A 26,445-nucleotide genomic window follows, 5' to 3' on the forward strand; every position below is an offset into this window, starting at 1 on the left:
ATCCCAAATAGTGGATGGTCAGGTAAAAATAGTAGCCTTCGTGTCTAGATCACTCAGAGATGCTGAAATAAACTATACTACAATAGAAAGAGAAGCCTTGGCCTGCTACTGGGCCATAATCCACTTCATATTTTTCCTTTTGGGTTTAACATTCAGAGTCAGGACAGATCATAAACCTCTCACTTTCATGTTCCCCACCAAGGGGAAGGACCATACTACAACATATATTGCTAAGTGGATTCTGGAATTAGAAGGCTTTAACTTTTGTGTTGAATACATGCTAGGTAAGAAAAATGTCATAGCTGATTGTCTGTAGAGATTGCCAAGGAGGGAAGAGGAAGCAGAGAGACATGATCTTCCAGAACCAGTGTTATATGTTGATTCAGCATGACTAACAAAGGAAGAATGGGATATAGAAATAAGGAATGATCAAGTCCTAAATTTGATTAAGGAGAAGAATGTCAAAGGATGACCTGTGAAATCTAAAGACTTGGTAGAGGAGCTTAAAGGATATTGGGAGGTAAGAATAGAACTCCACATTTCCAGCAACATGGTGATGAGAGGTGAGAAGATAGTACCCCCAGGAGAATTATGGGATACACTGGTGAAGTTAGCTCATGAAGGCCATTTGGGAAGGAATGCTACCAAGAACAAACTTAGGGCCACATTCTGGTTCCCCACAATGGACAGCATGGTGGAAAATACAGTAAGGGATTGTATTAAATGTGCAATGAGTGATAAAACGAATAATATACATAAGTCTCCATTGTCTCCGGTTGAAGTGCCACTAACACCATGGGACAACTTGGGGCTGGACATTTTCGGTCATTTCAGTCATTCTACTGTGACTGGAAAGTACATGTTGGTGTTAGTAGATTATCATTCACATTGGATAATGACTATTTTAATGAACCATGTTACCACCCAGGATGTGATTGAATTTCTAACAGATGCTTTTATGAAGGAGGGTGTCCCTAGTATGCTAGTTACTGATAATGGGGTACAGTTCACATCAGACACAATGAAAGAGTTCTTAAAGAGAATGGACATCCAACATTTTAGAATGGCATTATAAAACCCCAGAGCAAATGGATTAGTTTAAAGGGTCAATAAAATGATTAAGAAATGTTTGCAGATGGCATCAGTGTCATGAGAGTTGGGGGAACGGGCCCTCGAGCACATGTTGTGGTCATACCATACCATGCCCAATCTGGTCACAGGGATTTCACCCTTCCTTTCATTAAAAGGAAGACTTTTGGAAACTCAATTAAATCCAAATTGCTTGATGGATGGGAAGCCCCAGTGGGTGCATTGAGAAATTGTTTCAGGAAGAGTCCAGCACCATCAAGAAAAATACAGGAATTGGTATGATAACAAATATGGTATGAAAGGAGGCCTCTTCTCAATGGTGCAAAGAAGACTGGTCCTTGGTTACCCTTTAGTTCATTCCATCAGACAACATGGCTCTTCCAGCACTTTTCACATGCATAGGAGCCATTACTGAGAGGTTGTTGTGCCCTCAAGCACTCATTTTCATCTTTGAGCACACTGTAACGATGATAGGCTCTTTTTTGTTTATGCTCATGCTTTCTCCTTTTCTAAGCCTTAGCCTGCCATATGCTTGTCAAGCACTGTTTTGTATGCTTTATATGTTTCACTGATATGTGAAATTGGATGTTCATCTTATGGATAGTCCCATATTTATGTTACTAAGCATCTCCTATAAGGTATCATGAGATTAAATAAACACTTGCATGTTGAACCCCTTCACGCTAAGCCTTTTCCCTCTCCTGTGTTAAGCCTTTTTTTGGCTCTTTAGGGTAGTTCACACTTAGGCAAACATAACTTTTTGTCTACAATAACTATCCACACAAAATGTATGTCATTGTTTTCTAACATCCTGGGAATTCCAAAGGTACCTAGGGTTTGCGAATCCTCATGGTGAGGCCTGAGAAATTAGCCAAAATACAGTTAAAATTTGGGTTTTTGGGGAAAATGGAAAAAAAGTACTGCAGAAGAAAGCATCTGGTTTTTCCCCTGTAAATGGCATCAATAAACAGTTTGTGGTGCTGTTTTGCTTTAACTAATGACCGAGCTGACAAAAATCTCTGGAATGCACTTCTTAGTCTAAGAAGACATTTATTATTACTTCACCACAAGGTTCCTAAGAAAGGAGATTAGTAGGTCGGAGGCACACGTTTAAAAATTGTCACAGCAATGAAAGGAAAATATATAAAAGTGATTCTCAACTGCAATGTACACAGCAAATATATGTGATTATATTATAGCATAATTGCAAAGCAAAGAATAAAGTCAAAATTCATCACTATAGGGCCGGTCAATGCTCTTCATCTTTCTCATGCCAGCAAGTTGATGACCCCTGTTCAACTGCGAGAAAGAGTTTTCCACCCTCACGGGACAAGTGTCTGTGTCAGGCATTTGATGTCCAATCCTGACTGAAGTCTCCGAAAATTCCCCTCGCTGCTGCCCAGGGACACCTTTTATATCTTGAATAATCATGGAAAAAAGCCTTCTGAAAGGCCCTTCCCTCTCAGATGGGAATTATTAAACAAGCATTTGCAATGCAACGGGTCTCGCGTTTGCTCATGTTCGAGCTGATAGCGTTGTAAACTCCTAACCCGACTTTTCACCTATCGGCAAAAGTGCATTTATGTATGTAAGCCGAAAAAGTGCATTTAACTATGTAAAGCGCTCGACTTCTGCCAAGCGAAATCGCGCTAGTAAATTAGAGAAAAACTAGTCCATGAGCCGGACGGAAAAGAGCGAGCCTCGCATGTTTTCTGTACTTGGTTGATGCGCTCGAGGAGGGCTAGCCATCGGAAAAGGCATGACGTATGAATGCCTTCAACTAATGAAAGCAAGCAGATGTTAATAGGCAAGCCCACTAACCAATGAAAAACACTGACATGACGTCGACAGGGCTCCGAGCCCTTTTCTAAACCCTAAAGCGTCTTGCTGCGATACGCATGCGCGAGCGCATGCAACGCAGACTCGACCCTAAAAATGCTGCCTTGTTTAGGTAAACCTTGACAGGAATGTGTTGAAAGCTGGCCGTTGTTCCGAGACACGCCTTTCAAGGTCAAACTGTTCTCCTGTCTATGATAAACACTAGCTTCTCATCTCCTACATGTCGTGTACCAACCCTGGCTCTTCGTGGAGGAGAAAAACACGTAGAAGTAGAAAAATACATTGCATAACATGTTTGCACAGAAAAATATTTTAACGTGGAGGCAAAGCTAAGCTGAATATAAAATGTAATGTCTAACGCCACGATAAAGCCAATTGGCACCTAAACTGAACACAAAATGTAATGTCTAACGCCACGATAAAGCCAATAGGCAGCTTAACTGAATACAAAATGTAATCTGCAACTGGGGAACATTGAACAACTAATATGCACAGTGGTGAAACACAAAGTTGGTCAAACCTACCTATTTTCACTACAGGTGCTGAAATCAGCATTTTCACAGCTTTTAGGAACAGGAAGGCTAGAATCAGAAAACCAATTTTTTCAACACAATTTTTGCATTTTGCTGGGAAATACACATTTTTCCTATTCTTTGTGCTTTCAACCTCCTTCCAGTTAGTGACAGAAATGGGTATGAAACCAATGGTGGATATCGGAAAGCTGTACTTCTCGGAAATGAAGGCAGAGTTCTGACTTCAGCAAGAAGTCATTTGTATAGATCCTTCAAGGTTTTCCTGTAAAAAGTAACAGTTGAAATAAAAGAAATTGGAATTGAGTTAAAAAAACACAACAGCTTTTTCTTTCTACATTTTCATCTGAAACTTTTTCCATAAATTCCAGATTTTCTAAAGCAACAAACCATTACATCTGCTGGACCACTGTGGTTGTGGGGATATATACAGTAGGGCTTGTAGGTTCACCAAGAACCGAAGATACCATGACCTAATAAATCAGCTGGACCGTGCAATAGTTTTTCATTGGGTACTGGATATACAGCAATTCATTTAGTAATTTATCAAGAGTGAAAATAGGTATCAAGAAAACCTATGTATTTCCGAAATGGGCACAAGGTATGGAGTTTAAAAGCAGTGGTTCTTTGCACATCTCTGAATTTGGGCGTACACATACTAGCATGTGAATTAGAGGTTATTTCTCAAAGGGACTTCTTTCCTACACACTGTCTTACTTTTGGAAGGTACAAATGTAGAGAAAGATAATTGGTGATAAGATAAGAATGGTACCTCACTTGTGTCGGTAGGCCTAGTGCCTGTGGAAATGGCCCAAAACCCAACGTGGACACAGCACATTTTTCCACTCTAAACTGACTCTTTTTTTGCAATGTGCCTCGCTGTGGATTTTAGGATCTAGCTCATCCAGCACCTAGGAAAACCTAACAAACCTGTAAATCTTTTAAAACTATACACCTAGGGGAATCCAGGATAGCATGACTTTTGTGGTTCTTACAAAGTCCTGTTACCCACCATCCCTTGCAAACCTCATAATCTGCCTAACAAAACACATTTTTCTCAAATTTCTATCATGGAAAGTTCTGGAATCTGAGAGGAGCCGCAAACTTCTTTCCACCCAGCATTCCCCTAGGTCTCCCAATAAAAATGGTACCTCACTTGTGTGGGTAGGCCTAGTGTCCGTGACACAAAACAGCCAAAAACACAACATGGGCACATCACATTTTTTCATTCAAAACAGTCCCTTTTTTTGCAATGTGCCTAGCTGTAGATTTTGGGCCGTAGCTCAGACGGCACCAAGAGAAACATTGCAAACCTGTACAATTCTGAAAACTAGACACCTAGGGCAATCCAGGATAGGACGACTTGTGCAGCTCTCACCAAGTTATGTTACCCAAAATCCATTGCAAACCTCAATGTAATGCACACCACCTTGGACTGCCCCAGATGTTTAGTTTTCAGATGTGTCTGGGTCTGGTAGGTTTTTCCAGGTGGCCGGGTACCTAGACCAAAGGGTGCAGCAGCTCATCATTACAGGTGGGACACTATTGGGATGATATTGGGAACTAGCCATGCTCTCTTAGCCCAAATGTAAAATTAAAACCCGGAAGAGTCAAATGTCCTCTTGCTTACCATTCGGATGAAATGCTTTAGTCCTCTGTGAGGGGGCTTTTAGTGGGCTGTCTGACCCTGGGGAGCAAATCAGGGGGGCAGAAAGACTTGGTCCCAATTTATTTGGTGTTGGGCATGGCCATACCCCCACCCCTCTTTTTTCCCAGGTGTCTTGTGTGCTTTTTGCTCCCTCTTAGGGGCAGTTGGGGAGTAATCATCTCCATCTGCCCCCCCCCGGAGGGAAGGGAGACTGTTTATATGTTTGGGGAAGGTGGGGGTATTAGCTAACCCATTTTGGGCAGCCCACCACCCCAAAGTTTGGAAAATAAATATTGGTGCTTATTGGGCTTTCTGCCCCCCATGAGGGCACAGAAAGACTGTTTACATAATTGGAGTGGTGGGGCATTCGTAAGCCCATTCTGGGGATCCCCTCCCATTTTTAACAAAATAGTAATACCTGGGCCCGTATTTATACTTTTTTTAGCGCCGCATTTGCGCCGCTTTTTGACGCAAAACGGCGCAAACCTACAAAATACAATGGCATTTTGCAAGTTTGCGCCGTTTGTGCGTCAAAAAACGACGCAAATGAGGCGCAAAAAAAGTATAAATACGGGCCCTGGTGCCTTTTGGGCGCTGTCCTCAACACATGAGCACCGTGGCTGAGGATGGCTCCCAGCCTCATTAGCACAGAAGGGGTTGAATATTAGGTCTTTCACAGCTTTGTTTCATTGGTGCACCCCTCAGAGGCACTTAGTTAGAAGATGGAAACCTGCAATTTGTTATAGACACATATGCAAGGAAGATACACTGGTCATCTAACCTTAGGTACCACATCTGTGAACAATTAAGTTTTTTATTGAGGAGAGTGAGAGCCCATCTCAAGCAACAGCCACGATTCTTTTTAAGGTGAACCACAACAGTCATTAAATTAACCTGTGCTTAACCCTCTGTTAGCCTGGCATTATTGCCGTCAGGCTTAAGCCAGAGGCAATGTGTAAAGTATTTATGCAGTACACAAACAGTAATGAAATGGAGACACAACATAAGAAAAATAGAACAGGAGATGTGCAATTTAAAATGTTTAAATAGGGTTAGACCTGGCATCCTTGATGCGGTTTTCCCTAACTTTTTTGCCTTCATACCTACTGTTTATCTGACCTTATTTCTGCTGGCTTTAGGACTGTGGGCACTTTACCACTGCTAACCAGTGCTAAAATGCATGCGCCCTCTTCTTAAAACATGGTATCATATCCACAATTGGCATATTTAGTTACTTATTAGTCCCCAGTAAAGTGTACTACATGTGCCCACGGCCTTTAAATTAAATGCTAATAGTGGACCTGCAGAGCTGATTGTGCCACCCAATTTATTATCCCCTTAAGCATGATTCAGAACAGCCATTGTAGAGCCTATGTGTGCAGTTTAAACTGTCATGTCAACCTAGCAAGTTAACCCTCTTGCCAGGCCCAAGCCTTCCATTTTCATACATTTAAGTCACCCCTAAGGTAGGCCCTAGAGAGTGCAAGGACAGAGTGGAGTGTATTAAAAAAGTAGGACATGTACGTTTACGTTTTACATGTCCTAAAAAGTAGGACATGTACGTTTACGTTTTACATGTCCTAATTGTGAAAAACTCTTAAATTCATTTTCCAACACTGCAAGCCCTATTTCAGCCTTAGGATAGCATTGAGATTCCCTTATTACATTTTATAAATGTAATTTCTAATTGGGAAGAGATGAGTCTTCCAAGTTTGGTGTTTCTGGATTCACAATATAAAAATACAATTTATTGTGAAGCCCGATTTTAACTAGAGATTCTGAAAATGCCACTTTTAGAAAGTGGAAATGTTCTTACTTTAACCAACTGGTGGCTTCTGCCTGTGAATCCACGTTTGGGTAGGTGGCAGTGTGGGTCTTGTGCATTCCCTCCAGACAGCTACAAACAAAGGGAGCTTAGATGTGACTGATGGGTCATCCACAGCCTGATGGGCTTTTCTGGGCAGGATGGGGGGAAGGCGCTGATATTTACTCCTGAATGGGCTGTGTCGTGATCCCGCACAAAGGGTTGCATGACCCCCTGTCATGAGTCTGAAGCCAGGGCAAAAAGGGCAATAACTCTGTGTACTTCAAAGGCCTCACGTTGAAGCATCCCCTTCAAAGGCACCACTGGATATAAGAACTGAACTTTAGACACCACCAACTCAGTACACTTATTGACCTGTGGATACTCTGCCAAGAAGAAGGACTGCTGTGCTGCTGAAAGGACTGCCTCTTCAATAGGCTCTTCTAGATTCTGCTGGACTCCTGCTTTGCTGAGCTGCCATGCTGCCCTTTTGCCTGGGAGTGAGAAGGCCTGGACCTGCAGCTCTACAACCCAGAACCAAAGTTACTCCAAGGGCTTGCTGGCTTGCCTCCTGTTCTTCTGAAGGCTCAAGGACACAAAATAATTCCAACTCCCCTGCTACAGCTCCTGGACCCGCCTTCAACCAGCTTCTGACCTCCATAAAGTGCCCCTCTTGTCCTGGGCCCTTGGAAGTGGTTTTGGGTACTGAAATCAAGCTTTTGGGCTCTTCACAACCACAAGTAGGTCTGCTCACACTGGAACTGTGCGGGTCACCCAAAGAATCAGCACAAACTGCAGTGAGTTTGTCTCTGCACAGCAAGCATTGTGAGGCTCCAGTTTGCCCATCTCCGATGCCCGGCTAACTCATCTCACCTGCAGACCACCACCAGTAACACTTTACTTGCTCCAGGCAAGCTTCTTTTCTGCTGAACTCCTGAGAAGATAGACCTTCTGTTGGACTTGTCTGGGACTGAATCCAACTCGTGCTCCATTGTGGTTGGCCTGAACATTTGGATTTAAGCTGGTCTAGTGTGACCAGATATCCCCAGTTGGTGGTTTATGCTTTTAAGCACTCTATTGCATTTTATCTTGGTTCTACTTATTGATTTTGTCTTGCTTTGCTCATACAAATAGGCTCTATTTTTCTACCAGGTGTGGCTTCTTTTTGTTTTATGTTTTCACTATTTTACTCTTTGAAGTGTTGCACAAATAGTTTAAACATTGCCTCTTAAGCCTGACTTCTCTGAGCCAAGCCACAAGAGGGTATGAACAGGTTAACTTATGCTGTGTATCTGAGTCACCGTGACTAGGATTGTGGTTCCTGTCAGGACAGGGTGTATACCTCTGCCAACCAGAAACCCAATTTCTAACAGATGCGTATAGTGCTTAAAAGCATAAGCGCCACTCATGGTTATCTGGTCATGCAAAACCAGGGAAATATCTCAAGTTCAGGCTGACAGCGATGGAGCATGGGCCGGATAGAGGGACTAGATTAATCCTGCTAAACAATTTCCCTTCTTAAAGTCTGACGCAAAGAGTCTGGTTCCACAAGAAGCTGGGAGAGTGTCATGCATGGTCGATTCTGTAGCGCAAAGATCCTGTCTGGCGTTATGGAGGTAATTCCAACGTGAAGTGCAGAACTCTTGTGACTGGTTGTTGCTGGCAGTCAGTCTATTGTAAAGAGTCAGGTTCACTGGAGCTTCTCGTTGGCGGCCGGTCTTAACGTGAACAGGTATGTCAACATCTAGAAAAGCCCAGAATTTCTGGATTTTTCCTTGACTTCCAAGAGGTGCCCAACTGATGCTGAGCCAAGGGGCCAGGACCTGGGGAGACACCTCTTGGAAATCAAGAACTCAGTCCAACTGAGTTCAGCAGGATTCAGGCAGGCTCAATCAGGCCCAGAAAAGTCCAGTGCAGGAGGTAAGCTAGTCAGTTGCAGGGAAGCCTCTGGATCTTGTTATGTCTCTATAGCTCTGAATAGGAGGTCGGTCGGCTGACCCTTGAGTCAGTTCAGGCATCCTGGGAGGTATCGAACAGGTCCAGCCTTACTTCTCAGACAGAAGGGCAGGCCTCAAGCAGCCAGACAGTCCTTTGGCAGCAGGGCAGTCATTCAGTAGTATCCACAGGTCCAGGAGTACACTGAAGAGTTGTTCTGACGGTCCAATATTTATACCTGATGCCAGCTATGAAGTGGGAGAGATTTCTTTGTGTGTGTGCTGAGGCAGTTCCTTTAAATAGCAAGGGCCATATTTATACTTTTTGATGCAAAACTGCGCCGGTGCAGTTTTGCGTACAAAATATTACCGCTGGCTAACGCCATTTTGATGCGCCATGCGGGCGTCAAATTTATACATTGACGCACGGCGGCGCAAACCACAGGTGGGAGTCATTTTTTTTTTCGTAAAGCAAAACGATGTTAATGCGGCGGAAATGACTGTGGGTCGATTTACGACCCCGCAAACCGGATATGCGCTGTTTTTTGATGCAATAGTATTAAAAAAAAACGCGAACACTGCCATTCCACCAGAGGAGAGCCAAAATGGATCCCAGATGCCACTACAGACCCCAGGAAGATGACAACAGACCATGAACCAGCCAGGAGGACCTACACAAGAACCAGGACACTTATAAGAAGAAAATAAAGTGTCGCTTCAGTGCAGAGGAGCAGGAAATTCTGGTTAAAGAGGTGACGGAACACCAGCACCAACTGTTTGTCACCTCAAAGTTGCCAATCAGTAGGAGAGAGGCTATATGGCAACAAATTGTTGACAAGATTAACAGTGTGGCAGAAGTAAACCGAACAGTCATCGAGTGCAAGAAACGGTGGCATGACTGCAAGTGCAGGACCAAGGAAAGGATGGCCAGGAACAGGAAGGCAGCACTGCAGACTGGAGGTGGGAGTCCAGCACACCAGGAGGCCCTGGACCACATGGAGGAGATGGTCGCAGCCGTCATCCCTGAGGAGATCGTCACAGGGATTCAAGGACAGGACAGTGCAGACTACCAGGAGACAATGCACACGCAGGGTAAGTCGCATGGGGAATTGAAATGCACTAATGTCAACTGCAACCGGGGGGGGGAATAACTACTACACAGTGCATGTAAGTCATCATATACATGGAGTGGCCTGGGTAAAGGGGCAAGGCATGGGGGCATGGCCTGCACAGACAGAAGCTGGGGCACAGCATTACACTACACCAACAACAGTCCCATGGGGGCATGCTGTCATGCCAACGATGGAGCAAAGGGAAATCCACGCCAGGAGGGAAGGCCACAACATCAAACTGACATCCCAGCACACGTCAGCCACCATACCCCCCACATTAACTAGGGCCCTCTTAACAACCTCTAGCCATACCGACAACTGGAGTGTAACTGCGACAACAGTTGCCACTACCACTTCCGCTCTGTGTGCAGCTCAAGTAGCCAATGGCAGTAACCTCCCCATGGATCATACACACCTAAATTAGGGGGTTGAGGATGATAACTTCAACAATCCCCTGAAAAAAGACAAAGGCCCCAGTACTGTTAAATGTCAATGCACATAGTTGTTGCAAACGTCAGCCAATTTCAACAACAATAGGAGCTACACAGCACTAAGGACATACCCAATCTGCATATGTCAGGGTGCGTCCTGTGCCTGGGTCACAATGTAACATCCCAAAAGTCATATTGCCCAGACAACAGCATTGAGGGGGGGGGGCACATGTAACTGGTCACTGACATACACATGCACAGTCAGAGGAGGAAATAGGACACTGCTACTACAATCAGGGCAATCCAATCTCCACACATTCCCCAACATCAGCTGTACACATTACCAATGCTAACATCCATATCGGGCCATAACATTGCTATGCATAGGATATGCTACATGTCAAATACATTTAAGTGGATGTGAAAGATCAGAGATTGGGGCAGATCCAGATTGTTGAGTGTGCTGCCAGTGCCATCAAAACACTCACAGCCAGTGAAAGGTCTCACCATGAGAATGGATGTAGACGGTGGGTTGAGTAGGACAAGAAGGTGGCAATTCACTATTTGGCCAAAACCAACACCTAGAAGAGATGATGCCGACAAGTCTAATAACTTAATAACATACATGTGACATGCAGGTGGGCCATAGGCCTGGGAGAATGCCCATCTGAAGGACTGGAGCAATGAACACGAAACAAGATCACAATGTGAATTCATCACAAGGCAGGAATGTCACATCACTCATGCCACAACACAGACACACTAACTGCACCCTGTTTCATTGCAGAGGAAGATGGATCTCCTGCGGATATGCCTGTCTAGGAACATTCCCCAGGAGACTAACCAAAAGGTCCTTGAAACCCTCCAGACCCCACCTTCAGTCACAAGGAGGAGCACAGAACAAGCAGAAGATCCACCCACCACCCCAATTGTAAGACCTGCCAGCTCCAATACAGCTGAGGACTCAGATGACACAGGCACCAGCTTTGAGAGAACTGTAGTTGGGGTACAGCAGGAGCTGGCCAAGTAGGTGCGGGCAGGGATGCAAATTATGGCAGCCAGAGGGGGTGCGTTTGTGCATGATGTCATCTGCAGATCAGGCAGCAGCTATGCAAGCCCTAACATCTATCTTGAAGGAACAGCAAAAAAACCAGAAGGAAATCAGCACAGCTGTAATACAGTTGACCCAACACCTACAACAGCAATCCTGTCAACGCGTGCACGAATGCAACATTGAACCCCTCAGGGCTGACCTGGCTGCCTACCATCGTGATGTGGCTGGTATTCTCAAGAACCAGAAGATCCTCCTTGCTGCAGTACTGCCCTTAAGACCTTCACAGGTAGAAGCGACCGGGATGTCTGACTCCACGTCTTCTAACACTGAGGTGTGTGTTGCCACTTCACAACCACCACCACCAAGAACAGAGGAGGCAACACACACATCAGAAGAAGAAGACATGGAACAGATCACCTTCACACGTAAAAGTACCCGGAAGCACTAGTCCCTGCCACATGTCCAACTATTACCAAGGTCCTGCGCTTTGTAACATGCCAGTCTTGCAACAACTCTACTTAATGACTGTTCTGCTTACCACTGTATATCTTGTCAGTCTGTCCAGTGATTGTCTCTCTCCTACTCATTGGCAAATCCTGTCCCTCTGCACTGTCTGATACATCACCCCAGCATGTCAAAAGCATTTCTGTAACCCCTTGTTTAGGATCACAATGTAAGATGTCACTCTAATGGACTCACAATCATGGACAATGTACAGATAGCACTACAGCACTTTTAAATAAATAGCACTTACACAACAAATCTGTCTCTGGGTAATGTGAAATATCAACTGTGCAGTAGATAACTGAAATGTGTCTACTATCTGCTATTGGCCTTCAAAGGCGAAATGTACATGATATATGTCATTTACAGTGTGTGTGTATGTTACAATCACATTAGCTCTGGGATTTTCTGTGTCCTAATCAGGATTTCAGCAATGCTCCATGAGGCAACACTCTTATTCTGATAGTTAGAGATGAAGGTGTGCAAAAATGATTAGCCAGAGCATGATATGGAGATTATTATAGGTGTTTATTTAAATTAGTTCATTAAAGTGGTGATGGTGATTATATTTAAAAGACATTTTTCACAATATGTTGCCGCCTGCGTATACCAGCGGCCGTGTTCTGTAGTTACCCCTCATGTTGCAGGCCAGCAATCTCCTCTCCCTCCTCTTCAGGCATGTGTGGCTCTGGTTCCAGGAGGGGAATGTTCCTTTTGATGCAAATGTTGTGCAAAATTGCACATGTTGGGATGATCTTACAGACCATCTCTGGGGAATATAGGAGGCTACCACCAGTGATGTTGAGGCACCGGAACCTTGACTTGAGGATGCCGAAGGTCCTCTTGACTATGGTGCGTGTCCTCTTATGTGCGTCGTTGTAGGCATGCTCTGCTGCAGTACTCGGGTTGCCAATAGGTGTCATTATCCATGGCTGGATGCCATACCCCTGATCAGCTGCAAGAGAAAATGAATGGGATCATGTTGATGTAGCTAGCCCCATTGATATGACCTTTCATGTTAGTAGTTGTCTTGTGTTGTTTGTGACTCTTTTGTGTTATTATGTCGAATCCTAGGCTTGTACCATCTGCATCGTGTTGTTTCCTTAGCTGAACGAGTGTTTGGCTGCAGACCGTTTGTCAGCCGTATGTTTTGGGATTTGCAGTACAGTGTGCCCTCCCTAGCATTGTGACTTGTGATACAGGTGTCCGTGTGTCTTCACTGGGGGTGAGATGATAGTACCATACACAAATTCATTTTGACAGTGTCGTTAACACGTTCATATCAATGTACCCTGGACATCCCATACCTTTAGACTTATGCAATGGATTAATGTAAACGTCATTGGGACACTTACAATTTGCAAGGTGACATCTAGGCAGCCCACTCCACACGTTGTGATCTTTGACGTCTTAACATTAAGCTGTACAGTAATTTCAGATGTGTGACAGGTTCAATGGTGACCTAAGAAACATGGCTAGCGGTGTCACGACCTCATTGTGTTCCTGTTCACATGTTGCTGTTGTGGTGTATGTGTTGTGTGTCCTAGAGGGTTGCTGTGCAGTGTGTATATAAGTAGGTTTTTGTACTTACCAACAAGTAGTCCATTGCCATACCGTCCATCCTGGAAGTGTTCATTGATGGTGCAGTGACGGAAGATGAATGAGTCATGGACACTCCCAGGATATTTAGCCACGATGTTGGTGATCAATCCTTGGTGATCGACTATAGCCTGCACATTGATGGAATGTGTGTGCTTCCTGTTGCGGTAGAGGTGTTCAGTTGCAGCAGGTGGCACAAGGCGTACATGTGTGCAGGCAATTGCACCAAGGACGTGTGGGAAGCCACTAATGAGGTAGAACCCCTGTTTTGTTTCCTGCTGCTTCTGCAGTGTGTTAGGGAAGCAGATGTGGCGGGGTGTAAGTCCAATGATGGCATCCAGTACTTTGGGCAAAAAGGCAGAGAATGATGGCTGTGATATTCCGGCAACCAGGGCACCAGTTGTTTGAAAAGAGCCATTTGCCAGCATGTGAAGTACCGCAAGCAGCTTGGTTTCTGTTGGGATGGTGCGGGGTGTCAGCAAAGTGGGTGCCAACTGCGATTCAATGTTGCGCAGCAGCTGCTGAATGGCCTGCCAGTTCAACCTGTACCTCTGGATGATGTCTTGTTCCCTGAGGCCATGAAGGGTTATTCTGGGGCAGAATATCTTCTCTTGCCTTCTGCGCTGCCTTTGGGGTCGCTGCTGGTGTTGTTGTAGCTGCTGTTGTAGCTGCTGGGCTCTGCGTCTGCGTGCACGCTGGATAAAAATCACCTCCATGTCGCCCTTTTGCTGCTCTGCTGCTCTGCTGCTCTGCTGTTGCTTCTGTGTGTTCTGATTAAATACAGGTGTGTTTGCCCCATTTTAACGCCCTGACCCAAGCGTTAAATTTTGATGCAAATCGGGCTGTGTGTCATTTTCCAGGTCCGCCTCCCGGCCGTGCATCATTTTTGCCCGAAAGCATAAATACAACGCACACCCGTTTAAGTCATTTTTTGGACGGGAGCGCCTACCTTGCATACCATTAACGCAAGGCGGGTAGCCGCATCCCAAAAATTACACACACAGCGGAATTTTGTCATCCGCGGGCTCGGGCGTCAAAGTTTAAATACGGGGCAACGTTTGCGCTGAATGTGCGTCAACATTTTTGACGCACATTCAGCGCAGACAAAGTATAAATATGCCCCCCAGCGTGGTAGGTGATAGGCCTGCCCCTCAGGTTAGGATGTCCTATCTTGCCAACACCCAGTCCCCCTTTGTGATGTTGTCTAGGAGGAATACACAAAGGCCAATTGCCAACTGCAGCTAGTCATGTGACTCAGGATACAGGCTGCAGGCACCAAATGGCTAGGACAAGAAAACACAAACTTTCTAAAAGCAGCATTCTAAGAGTTGTTACTTAAAATCGGACTTCACCAATAAAGGAGAGTCTTAAATTACAATTCACTAGAGAGAAGGCATGACATTTCTATTTATTCCCCCAAAAAGTTATCACTTATTAAATGTAATAAGGTAACCCAATGCTATTCTATAGTAAAGGTAGGCAGTCTCACTGTAGTAAAAAAAAAAACTTTTCCTGCCAAGACATGGAAAACTTAAAAGTACATGTTCTACTTTTTAAATACACTGCACCCTGTCATGTGCTGTTTTGGGCCTGCCCTAGCGATAACATATGTAATAAAAATAAAGGTTTAGGCTTGGCAAAATGTCTTTTTTGCCAAATCCAATCGGTAGTTTAAAACTGCATACAGGTAGCAATGACAGGCTTGGGACATATTTTAAAAGGCAACTTAAGTGGGTGGTACAGTAAGTGCTGAAGACCCACAAGTAGCATTTAACTTATATGCCCTGGGACTTGTAAGTAAATTAAACATGCTGATTAACTGTAATCCTATTTTGCCTAGTTCAAAGGCTGAGTAAAAGCACTTTAGCACTGGTTAGATGGTTTTCCTCTACATTTTTCATTTTACTCCTCACTTGCTTGAATTTGTGGTGCTGTCCTTTATTCAAATGTGCTTACTGATTTTTTCTCTGTAACTCTTCTTGTGTTTTGCTTTGCTGTTTATTTCTTTGCGTATCTTCGTACATGCTGCTGGCTCCTTTTTTTAGGTCGAGCATAGCAGTGCGCAAGCGCTGCTTTTCTGACATGTTGGTATATAGCTGGGCTTTTAACCACACCCACCGCACGCCCATCACTATCACTCGTTGATGGCCTTGCCTTTCAAAAAGCGTTTGTTATCTTTGGTAAATGCTTTACGTTTGTCCCTCCTTAGGACAGTTCTGTTACCGCCTTGGCCATCAGCCCTGTTACATGGATAATTGCACGTTTGCCGATACCTTTGACTACGAGCAAACTCATTTTTTCTTTTGTGTGTCTCCTTCATGATCACAGAGTCGCTTTGAATCGGCTTGCTTCTGTCAACTGTTTTACTTTTTATTTTCAGTTTGTGTGGCAAGAAAAGTCCAGTTAGTGATTTCCAACCCGAATAGCTCAAACTCGAGCAAATGCGAGACCCATTGCATTACACATGCTTGTATTGAATCCGAGCGACCTGTGTGCATATTTTTGCTACTTGGTAGCGTGAGAAGGCAGGCAATGGCATTGGAATATGATGGGCTTTATGTAATTGGCTTGAGTTTGTGGTGATGTTTTGTTGGGCTTGTGTTTTGTCTTATTTCACTTTCATTAAAGAATAGCTGTGTGTGTGCATATGTTTTTGCAGCCTTGGAACATAACGTGACGCACCTAAATGTCACGAGTTTCTGTCAGTGTGTTGTTAGGCTTGTGTTTTGCATTTGGTAATTTGGTTTGTTAAAACATGATGGCATATGGGCATTGCAAAACAAATTATAATTTCGAAGGATAAAGTAGCATGTGTGTACATTGGTAAACACTGTTTTCTTTATTTTTTACTTTGCATTGTCTTTATAACCTTTGTGGTTCAGGGGCATTGATAAATACTTTTTACGATTTTATTCGGAATGCTTTGCCGTGTTTGCATATTAAGCTTTATTTATTGACATTTTAAACATATAATGTAGATGCATATAACACTTTATTGTAACTGTTTCACTTGGCTTGCTTTTTACTTTGATGTGCCAACTATAGACTTTTTTGCAAGTATGCTTTACTACTGTGTTAGAGTCTCAGAGGGAGGTTGCTTTCCAGTTCTGATCACTCTGTTTGAGGGTCTGTGTGATAGGTCCCTCCTTGGGCGGTTTGGTTACCGCCTTGGACATCGACCCTGTCACATGGATAATTGCATGTTTGCTGATATGTTTGACTGTGAGCGGACTTCTTTTTAATTTTGTGTCTCTCCTTCACGTGCATTCTCATGGCGGCCGTGGCACTTTGAATCAGCTTGCTTATGTCAACTGTTTAACTTTTCATTTTCAATTTAAGTGGCAAGAAAAATCCAGTTAGGAATTTACAACTTTAACAGCTCTAACACAAGCTAAAGCGAGACCCATTGCATGGCAAATACTTGTTTGTTTTACGAGGCATTTTTGTAACCACCTTTGTAAGTGAGTCTGTAAAGATTTTTCTTGACTTTGAATTTTCAATATAACTTTCATTTACTTTGTAATGTTTACTTTTTCCTTTAGTTTCCGTTTTTAGTGTGTATGGCTTCATATATTTCAATGTATTTGCTTTCTTATTTTTAAATTTTAGTCACTGTTTAGCTGTCATATGAGAGACGTCAAAAGTGGGAGAGAAATGCAGTAAGACAGTTGATTTCTAGAGAGTTACTGAGTGAGCAAGGAACAGATAGTGAAAAAGAGTACAAGATGGTGTAGAAAAGACGAAGATCAGAGATAGAGAAAAGTATGGAGAGGTAGGCAAACAGATTGTCAGAGAGAGTTAAATATAAGGACAGAGAGACAAGTATGGAAAGGTAGACAGAAGAATGGAAAGAGAAACAGAGAGCCAGACAGGGAAAGAGAAAGGAATTTAGAAAAAAACAAGGAAGAAAAAGAGAGCATGGCAGATTGAGTGTGAGAGATGGAGAACAATCGATAAATAATTACTGGCCATGAGTGATGGTGCGGCAAAATTAGAGGATGTGTTAGAAACTGAGGCTCTGGGTGAACCAGTGAGTGTGTTAAAGATAAACGGAGGCAGAGAAACTGATGTTTTGACAGGGAGACAGTTCTACGCAGGCATAGACAGGAAATAAGAGAGAGTGTCCTGCATGGAAAACAAAAGAAAACATTTCCAAAGAAAAAGAGAGAGAATGAGTGGCAGAGATTGAAATGAAAATGGAGAATAGGTAAGCAAAAGAGAATGAGAAAGATGGAAAGTGACACAAATGAGGGAGAGAAATACATGAAGACACCAAGAATCACAGAGTTTCAGAGATGGTGACGAATGGCTATAGATAGAGTCAAAGAAAGGTAGAGTGATAGAGACAGATGCATATCAATAGAAAGGGAAAGATTCAAATGGATAGTGCAAGGTAGGATGAGAATATTAAGGAAAGGTAGTAATAGAGAAAACTGGAAAAAGAACAGGGTACATGAGAGAGATGCATACCAATAGGAAAGGAAAGAGACAAATGGACTGTGTAAGCTAGGAAGAGAGTAGAAAGGAGAGGTAGCGATATAGAGAGTTAGAAAGAGCTCGGGTAAACGCCCTAAGACAAAGGAGCTTCATAAAGGTAACATGCCTGTGGCAGATTTAATATGCAGCTTCAATATGTTAAAATAACCTCTATTGACAGGCTAAAACATTTTAATTTCAAATAATAATATCTCACCCCTAAGTAGTCCTTGTTGCCCATAAAGGCAGGATACATTGTATTTAAAAGTAAGCTATAGTAAAGTTAATGTTGAAGAATTCCTCGTACACTGAATTATCCCTAAAAGCTATTTTCACTATTGCATGGCTAGCTGCTCCCAAGGGAAAGGACTAGGCTACATTGTTACATTTATTGAAGGCTCCATTTTGATTGGTAGTTGCTGGAGAAATATTTCAATGACTCCTTTGTATAGCTATCTAAAATCCATTTGTTATAGCTGACTGCCTTAGATGGTCTTCCCCCATAGTTTTTGCCTGCCTTGCCTCACTTTTGCTGATCTGTTGTTGTTGGCCTCAGGACTGTGGGCAGTTTACCACTGCTAACCACTGCTAAAGTGCATGTGCTCATTCCCCTAAAGCATGGTAAAATTGGTGTATCCACAATTGTCATATTTAATTTACTTACAGGTCCCTATTAAAGTGCACTACATGTGCACAGGGCCTGTAAATGTAATGCTAAAAGTGGGCCAGAAGCACTGATTGTGCCACCCACTTAAGTAGCCCTTTAAACATGGTTCAGGCATGCCACTCCAGAGCCTGTTTGTGCAGTTTAACTGTCATGTTGACTTGGCATTTAAAAGCCCTTGCAATGCCTTAAACTCCCATTTTATTACACGTAAGACACCTCTAAGGTAGGCCATAGATAGCTCATGTGGCAGGGCGAGGTGTATATAAAACACAGGGCATATACTTTTCAGTTTTACAGTCTGGTAGTGGAAAACTTCCAAATTCCTTTTTCACTACTATGAGTTGTACCCCTCTCGTAGGATAACATTGGGGGATTCCTTAATACATTTATTAAGTATAATTCCTGAATGAGAAGGAGTAAGGCTGCCATGTTTGGTACCAATTGATTTGTAATAATAAATATGATGCTGAAGTTGTGTTTATGACTAGACCTTGAAAAATACCTCTTTTAGAAAGTATGCGTTTTTCTGCTCTTAAGCCCTGTGTGCCTGCTCTTGCCTCCAATACACATCTGGGTTAGGTGACGCCTGGGCTTCATGCATTCACTCTAGACAATCACACATAAAGAGAACTGAGATGTACCTGATAGGCCATTCACATCCTCCTTGCCTGGGATGAGAGAAGGGCTGGACCTGGTACTATGCATCCCCAGAACCAAGTGACTCCAAGGGCTTGTGGGCTTGCCTCCTGTTCTGCAATATTAGGGACCTCAAAGACTATCTGCATCTCCAACAGCGCCTGGACTCTGCCATCTGTGAGTCCTGCCCTGCCAAGTGGTGCCAATCCGGTCCTGGGCCCTTGGAAGTGGGTTCTTCTGTCCTGCAACTCTCAACATCGATGAATCACTGCCGTTGCACTGATCGGATCTGTCGTATCACCTCCCAGCACTGGCGCTTGCCACTGATGCACATGCAAAGACTTCACAGCTTCAACTGTGCAGCTCATAACCTGCACATCACTTTCAGCCTCACCGTCCTACCTTTGCATCACCTGAGTGCGTGGCTTGACAACAACGAATATCCTTCACAAAGGGAGTCTGACGCTGCACCACTGTTCAAGGATCGACAACTGCGAGGCCTGACAACACATCCCCTGGCTACGTGGATGGAAACCAACATATCACCTTCACATCATTCCCTCTGCTCCTCACATCAGATCCTTGGCCTTGACACAACCCTCTACACCAGGTACTGTTTCAACACAGGATAGTTGGTCCCTGTAGCCGGCCCACGCTCCATCACAGTCAGCCTGAACTTTGGATTTACCCCAGTCTAGCATGACATGATAGCTGCCGTTTCCCTTTAAGTTTTTAAACAATACAAATGCAGGTAGTCTTTACAATTCATATTTCAAATTCTACTTATTGGATTTTTATTGTTTTGGTCTTGTTGTTCTCATAAAATTGTAATCTATTTTTCTAACTTGGTGTCGAGTCTTTTTTTCTTTTTGTGGTGTTTTCACTGTGTTACTTTATTACATGCTGCACAAATATTTTACACATTGCCTCCTAAGTTAAGCCTGACTGCTCTGTGCCAAGCCACCAGAGGCTGAGCACAGGTTAATTTAGGATGTGTATGTGACTTACCCTGACTAAGATTGAAATCTCTACTTGAACAGGGTGTATACCTCTGCCAACTAGAGACCCAATTTCTAACAACAATTTAATGGTGAAATTGAATTTTGTCTACTTGTTGAGCAAAATATACTTTTAAAAGTTACCTAAAGCTTATAAGCCTTCAACAGCCACCTGGGTGGCTCCCCTGTAGTGAGGTGTGTATTGTCCCCAGACAGTAGACAAAGGGCATTTGGTGTGGATAGGTTGTTTCTGTCCTCTCAAGATGGCCTGTTCAATGTGCTTAGCCACACCTACATTCCACTATACTTCCACGGGCCCACCAAGCTCACACACCATCTATGCTTCCAACAAACACTCATAGACCGCTGGTGGACATCACTTGCATTCACTCTCACCTCCATTATTCATTTGTACAAGACAGAGGTAGTTTGATCTCTAACATGGAAGGCAACACCTATGACATCTCACCCAGCACATCAGGACAGCTGTGTGCAATATGGTTTCATGCTAGTGGCTCTTCATATCATCCTACTTGGCTATCCTTCATATACTCAGCACCTGGATCCCCTCTTGTGTGAGAAGTTAATCCTCTGGCAACCCCTTCCATCCCATTACTTGGCACTCTACTTTTGGCTGTGTAACCCCAAGGCAAGCACACTTGCCTCATAGTCCAAGGGGACCTGCATTGTCACAGTCAGGTTGGGTAGGTTTCCAAGGTTCATGCATGATGTTCTGCTCAAGTCCAGGTTTTTTGTTTTGCATTGTGGGACTTGTAGTCCTGGTCACTCATGTTATGCATTAGATGACAAGTGGCAGCATTCAAAGAACAACCTGTACTGGGACAGCATATCACCCATGGACCTGAAAAAATTTCAGTGCTGGAGTTGGCTGAACCAACTGTCACTGCGCAAAAAACTCTCATTTATGTGATGTATGAGTTAACATGTGAGACATATCTATATTTTCTCTTGTGCACAGTGCAGAAAAAGTGTCTTGCTGTGCTGCACTGCATGACATTTTTAACCATATTGTCCCTTGTTGACACTTACCCTGTAGATCTTCCTGGTCTTCAGTCTCAGCAACGTCCTGTCCTTCCACTCCTGACACCAACTCTGTTGGGGTGACTGAGGCCACCTGCTCCTCCAAGGCATCCAACTCATCCTGGTCATCAGGTCCACCTCCGGCCCGCAAGGCTGCCCTTAGGTTCTTAGGCAGTTTATCTTTGGTCCTGCACTTATATTCATACCAGAGCTTCTTGCACTCCGACACTGTCCTTTTTGTTTGGCCTACACTGTTTATCTATCCTCTTTGGACTTCCAAATGGCTTCCTTTTTCCCTAATGTCAATTTTCAGGTGACAAAAAGAAGGTGTTTATTTTTTGTCACCTCATTTATTATTATTTGGTTTTCTTCCTCACTGAAATTGCTCTTCCTCATTCCCTGGATGTCTGTCTGGACATCTTGGCTGATGTTGGGGTTGCTGCTCCCTCCATGCTTTTGATGAATTCCACAAAAATGTTTGTTTGCAATGTATCACTTTTCAAGGCATTCCTCCACATGACATACTCTTATGTGATGCAAATCTGATTTGCAGCACAAAAGAATTGCTAATGACCTGCAAATAAGCTTTGCATCACATTGGGAGCAGATGCGCTACAACACTTTGTGCCATCGTTCCCACCAATGCATCAAAATCTTTGATGCACCTTGGGGTCTTATGCCATTGTGTTCTGTACTGCATGTACTGCTCATCCATGCCACTTCAAAGTGTTGTGACACAGTACAACTTTTGCTGATGCATCATTGCATTGCTGCAGCAATGCGTCAGTTCTCATAGATATGTCCCATAGTGTGCTATGTCAAAGATAGTATATATATAGAGCTATACCCCCTGCAGGTTCTGTAGTGGACTTCAACATGAATATACACATGCTCAATCCCTCCCATTGACTTGCTGAGGTTTACATAATACTAAAGTGGTACACCAATAGGAATCAATCTCTTTGTCATCAAGAGAAAAGGCACTATCTAATTATCTGCAGAGCCGCAGAAGCCCTCACGCTAACTGCTTTAGTGTTTGGAATGAAACAACAAGGTTTTGTACTGATGCTAGAAACATGTGTGGCCATCAGCTGTCTCAAGGGAAAGTCTGTGAAACTGTGGATTGATCCTATGATCCAACCTGTGATCCTCCATGTGCAAGTTGAGAAAGAGTTGAAAAAATATGAAGTGGCAGGGATTATAGAAAAGGTCAAAGGCTTCCACCATTGTTGTTGTGAGAAAACCAAAACCTCCAGGTGCTGTTCTTAGTTTTGTTGATACGAAGATGACAATAAAGTTCTTATGAAAAGAACACTTCCTGACATCAATGGTGAATTCTGTGATTAGGGAAATCAATGTAGCCAAATGACTCTCCAAAATAGACTTGAATTGTGGAAACCATCAAATCAATTTAAACTAAGAGTCAAGATACATAGCAACATTTTCCACACAAAAAGGGCTGCAATGCTACCACTGAGTGAATTTTGGTATTCCAAATACTGCAGAAGCTTTTTGAGAACTGTATCAAAGCAATAGTGTCTGGCCTGCAAGAGGTACTCTTTTTTATTTTTGTTAATTTTTCATTGAAGGTACAGTGTTTACTATCATATTGGCCATGACAGCTAGATATATAAATACATAAGATGCCATGTAAAAGAAAAACAAGCAGCTGTTGAACCTCAACAGACATATTCATCCTCAAACAATATATCAACCGTCAAAATTCCTCTCAAACCCTCATTTTCCCATCCAGGGTCTCCCAAAGTTGGCAAAACCCTTTACATTGCTGGACATTTCCCCAACATCCCCTTTGTTTTCCTGAACATATTCATTTTTTCACACCAGTCGACAAAACAGAGAGCAAGCTTTGACCTCCATTGCAACAAAATCAATGACCGCGCCACCCATATAGCAATGTATACTAGACTCTGAATTCTTATTAGAGTATCTGCTTTGGGTATACACCCACAAGAGGCAATGCATTATTTTGTGGTAATTGGATCCCCAATAGATTTTTCAGAAACCTATAAAATGTCCTCTGAAAAATTGCCAAGCTTAACGCTAAACCACACTAGGTGGGCCCCCCTCTACCATCTATTATTCTACACCCTACAGTGGTTGGGGCAATTCTGATGTAATTTATTCATGAACTGTGGAGTCCTATATTCCAGTCATTTTACAAAGTACAGCATTTTGCAGAAGCTGCCCCCCCCCAAAGTTTTAGAAGTAAAACTCATTAATTCTTGACCAAACATCTTTAGATGTTCTCACATTCTCTTCCATGAGCCATTTCACGGAAATTCCTATAGACCTATTTTCCTAATGTTCAAAGTGGCCACTAAATGCAAAATCAGCTCCTTCTTGTTTAACAAAACTTTGGAATCAAGATTTCATAACACCTTGAGTAGGGTTCTATATGACCACTACAGCCACACTTTTTCAGAGGTTATCTGCAGTTCTATCCCACATGAAGTTTTCCATCTATCGGTCTGTATAAAATAATCTAATTAATAAAATGAATTCATTCCCTATCTAGCTACTATTGCTGGATCCATAGTGACCCCTCCCCCTAACTCTAATTGACTCACAAATGTTTCTGAATTCACATAGAAAAACTAAGAGCCTTTTTGAAAAGTGCTCTTTTTTGAGGAGTCCTTCTAATGTTTTATATCAGATTTTTTGGGGGGTATTTAATAAGTCTTGGAAGGTCTCTAGTTTGATTTACTTCGAGCATCTCATAAACTAAATCATTTTGAAGGTGGCTATATGAATTGCATGTATTAGTAACCTGTGCATATACTATGCACAGTGTATAAAATAGTAATTCATGATGCAGGGGATGGCTAGCTCCCCTTCCTCTGTGCGCCTTTATAAAGTGCATAGTGCAATTCTCCGGCTGGCTTTAGTCCATAAAAAAGAAAACACCAAATTAATTTCAGCAACAACTTTACAAGTAATACTATATGGAGCAGCAGTGAGGAAAAGGCTAAATGAAGGGAGAACTGCCATTTGTATTAAGGCAATCCATCCCAGCAATGTAAGAGGAAGCAACACCCATCTAGTCAAAAGGTTTATAACCCTAATCAGTAGTGGTCTATAATTTAAGTCATGTAAATTATTCATGTCCTCAGTAAAATATACTCCCAAATTGTGCTTAGGGTGAGTCTGAACACAGCCTTTAAGCTCTGGAATAAGTTCCTTGGCAGTGCAATTACTCAGAATAACATTGGTTTTCACTCGAATAATCTTATATACTCCCAATGATTGGAAAACTGTGAGAATATCCACCACTCTTCCCTGGTCTTCTTTCTTAGGATGATGTAATCAGAATACAGCTTAATTTTGGCCATTGATTGTACAGGCTCTTGGATTATTGTAAAGTTTCTAATTGCTATTCCCAGGGGCTTGATTAAAATATAATAAAGAACTGGTGAGAGCAGACAGCCCCCCCTTGCTCCTCTCTCAACCTTAACAGGACCTAGCTCAGTTGATCTTAAATTAATTTATCTTCTGCACTCAAGTACATTCTTTTAATGAAACCTGCAGCCTGGGGAGAGAATCTGAATTTTCCAAGTACAGCAAAAAGAGTCTTCCAAATCACCAGGTTGAACGCCTTTTCTGCTTCCATCCAAAACATCGCAGCTGGGGTACGATTAGCCATGAACACATCTAAAGCCTCTATTAAATAATTAGTGTTAGTAGTCAATTGTCATCCAGTAATAAAACCATTCTGATACTTATGTATTAAATAAGGGGCCACTTCATTAATCCTATTCACTACCAGTTTCATTGCAATTGTTTTAAACTGTGTTAAAAAGAGTGATTGACTGATAGTGTCATGAGGACCTCTTGGACCTCAGTCGGTTCCCTCATTTTTTAACTTCATTCTAGAATTCATACTTCACAAATTTTAGTTGCATCGATTTTAGGAATGACATCTTACACACTTTTTTTGCAAGATATTATCTTAGGAATATATTGTACTAGTTGCTTGTTTAGTTAGCCTTTTCTCAACATGTAATCAGTTAATTCTGTCCAAGGCTAGGAAGACAGTGCATTATATGCTAGTGCTTGTGTTGCCCATTCAGTAGACAGCTTCTAACATCTAGACATAGCATTGCATCAGAGCTGTAATTCTAACACAGTGTGGTTTTATTATATAAATCATGCGCTAACCCAGAAGGGACGGAGGGGCATTCCAGCTGCGACCATCCTGGGATGAATGCTTTGTATGATATGCAGCTCTACTGGCGCTGGTCTACCAAGTTCCAGACAGGATTGCCTTCTATGCTACATGCTGACCCCTGGCACCGTTTCTAGTTATGGAGCAAAGGCAAGCCCTTTAGATTGGGCAAAGTTGACGAGTACACCCACTAAGCTCTCACTATAGTGTAAAGGTTAGGTATGAACCTCTAGACCTCCTAGCACTCATTTACTATGATTGGATTGTTTCTTATTTTTACCCTGTTCATTATGCTTGTAACTTTGCTTTGTTTAATCTGCCTAATTATCACAGCTCATTCTCTCTGTGCAAGATTACTGATTGTTTCAATAAATGTATTGATGCCTATTTTGTATCTCTCTCGTTTTTTGCCTGGGCATTCATGAGTATTACAACAAACGGGTGAGATCTGTTTCCATGACTTCTCTGTAGTCAGAATGCCATGTTCAGGTTGCCATAATCACCTTTCACCATGGCAAGGTTGGAGATGTACGTGAGGGAATCTGAGTTAGCCAGGAGTTGGGACAGCGGTTTCTGATGGTGTGGATGGACTTAGTCTCCTACATTCTGAATTTCTACTGTCCTAAATATGCAGTGCTATTATCTTAGTAGGAACCATATAACATGGCACCAGCAATGTTCATAGATCAGGTACATATTTAATAGGTCTCCTGAGTAGTTTTCATTTATATGCCCAAGGTGCCCTATTTACCTTAAAACTGAGATGTCCATGGTGTTAGGGATTATTTCCTCCTCAGCAGTATATGAAGCACTTTTATGTCTCTGTAGGTTGTTCAAACTTGAACTTTAAATGGATACCCCACTTTAGTACTTTACTTCTCTCCATTCCATTGTTAAATG

The sequence above is a fragment of the Pleurodeles waltl genome, chromosome 5, assembly GCF_031143425.1.
Source record: "Pleurodeles waltl isolate 20211129_DDA chromosome 5, aPleWal1.hap1.20221129, whole genome shotgun sequence".
In the NCBI taxonomy this organism is placed as follows: domain Eukaryota; kingdom Metazoa; phylum Chordata; class Amphibia; order Caudata; family Salamandridae; genus Pleurodeles; species Pleurodeles waltl.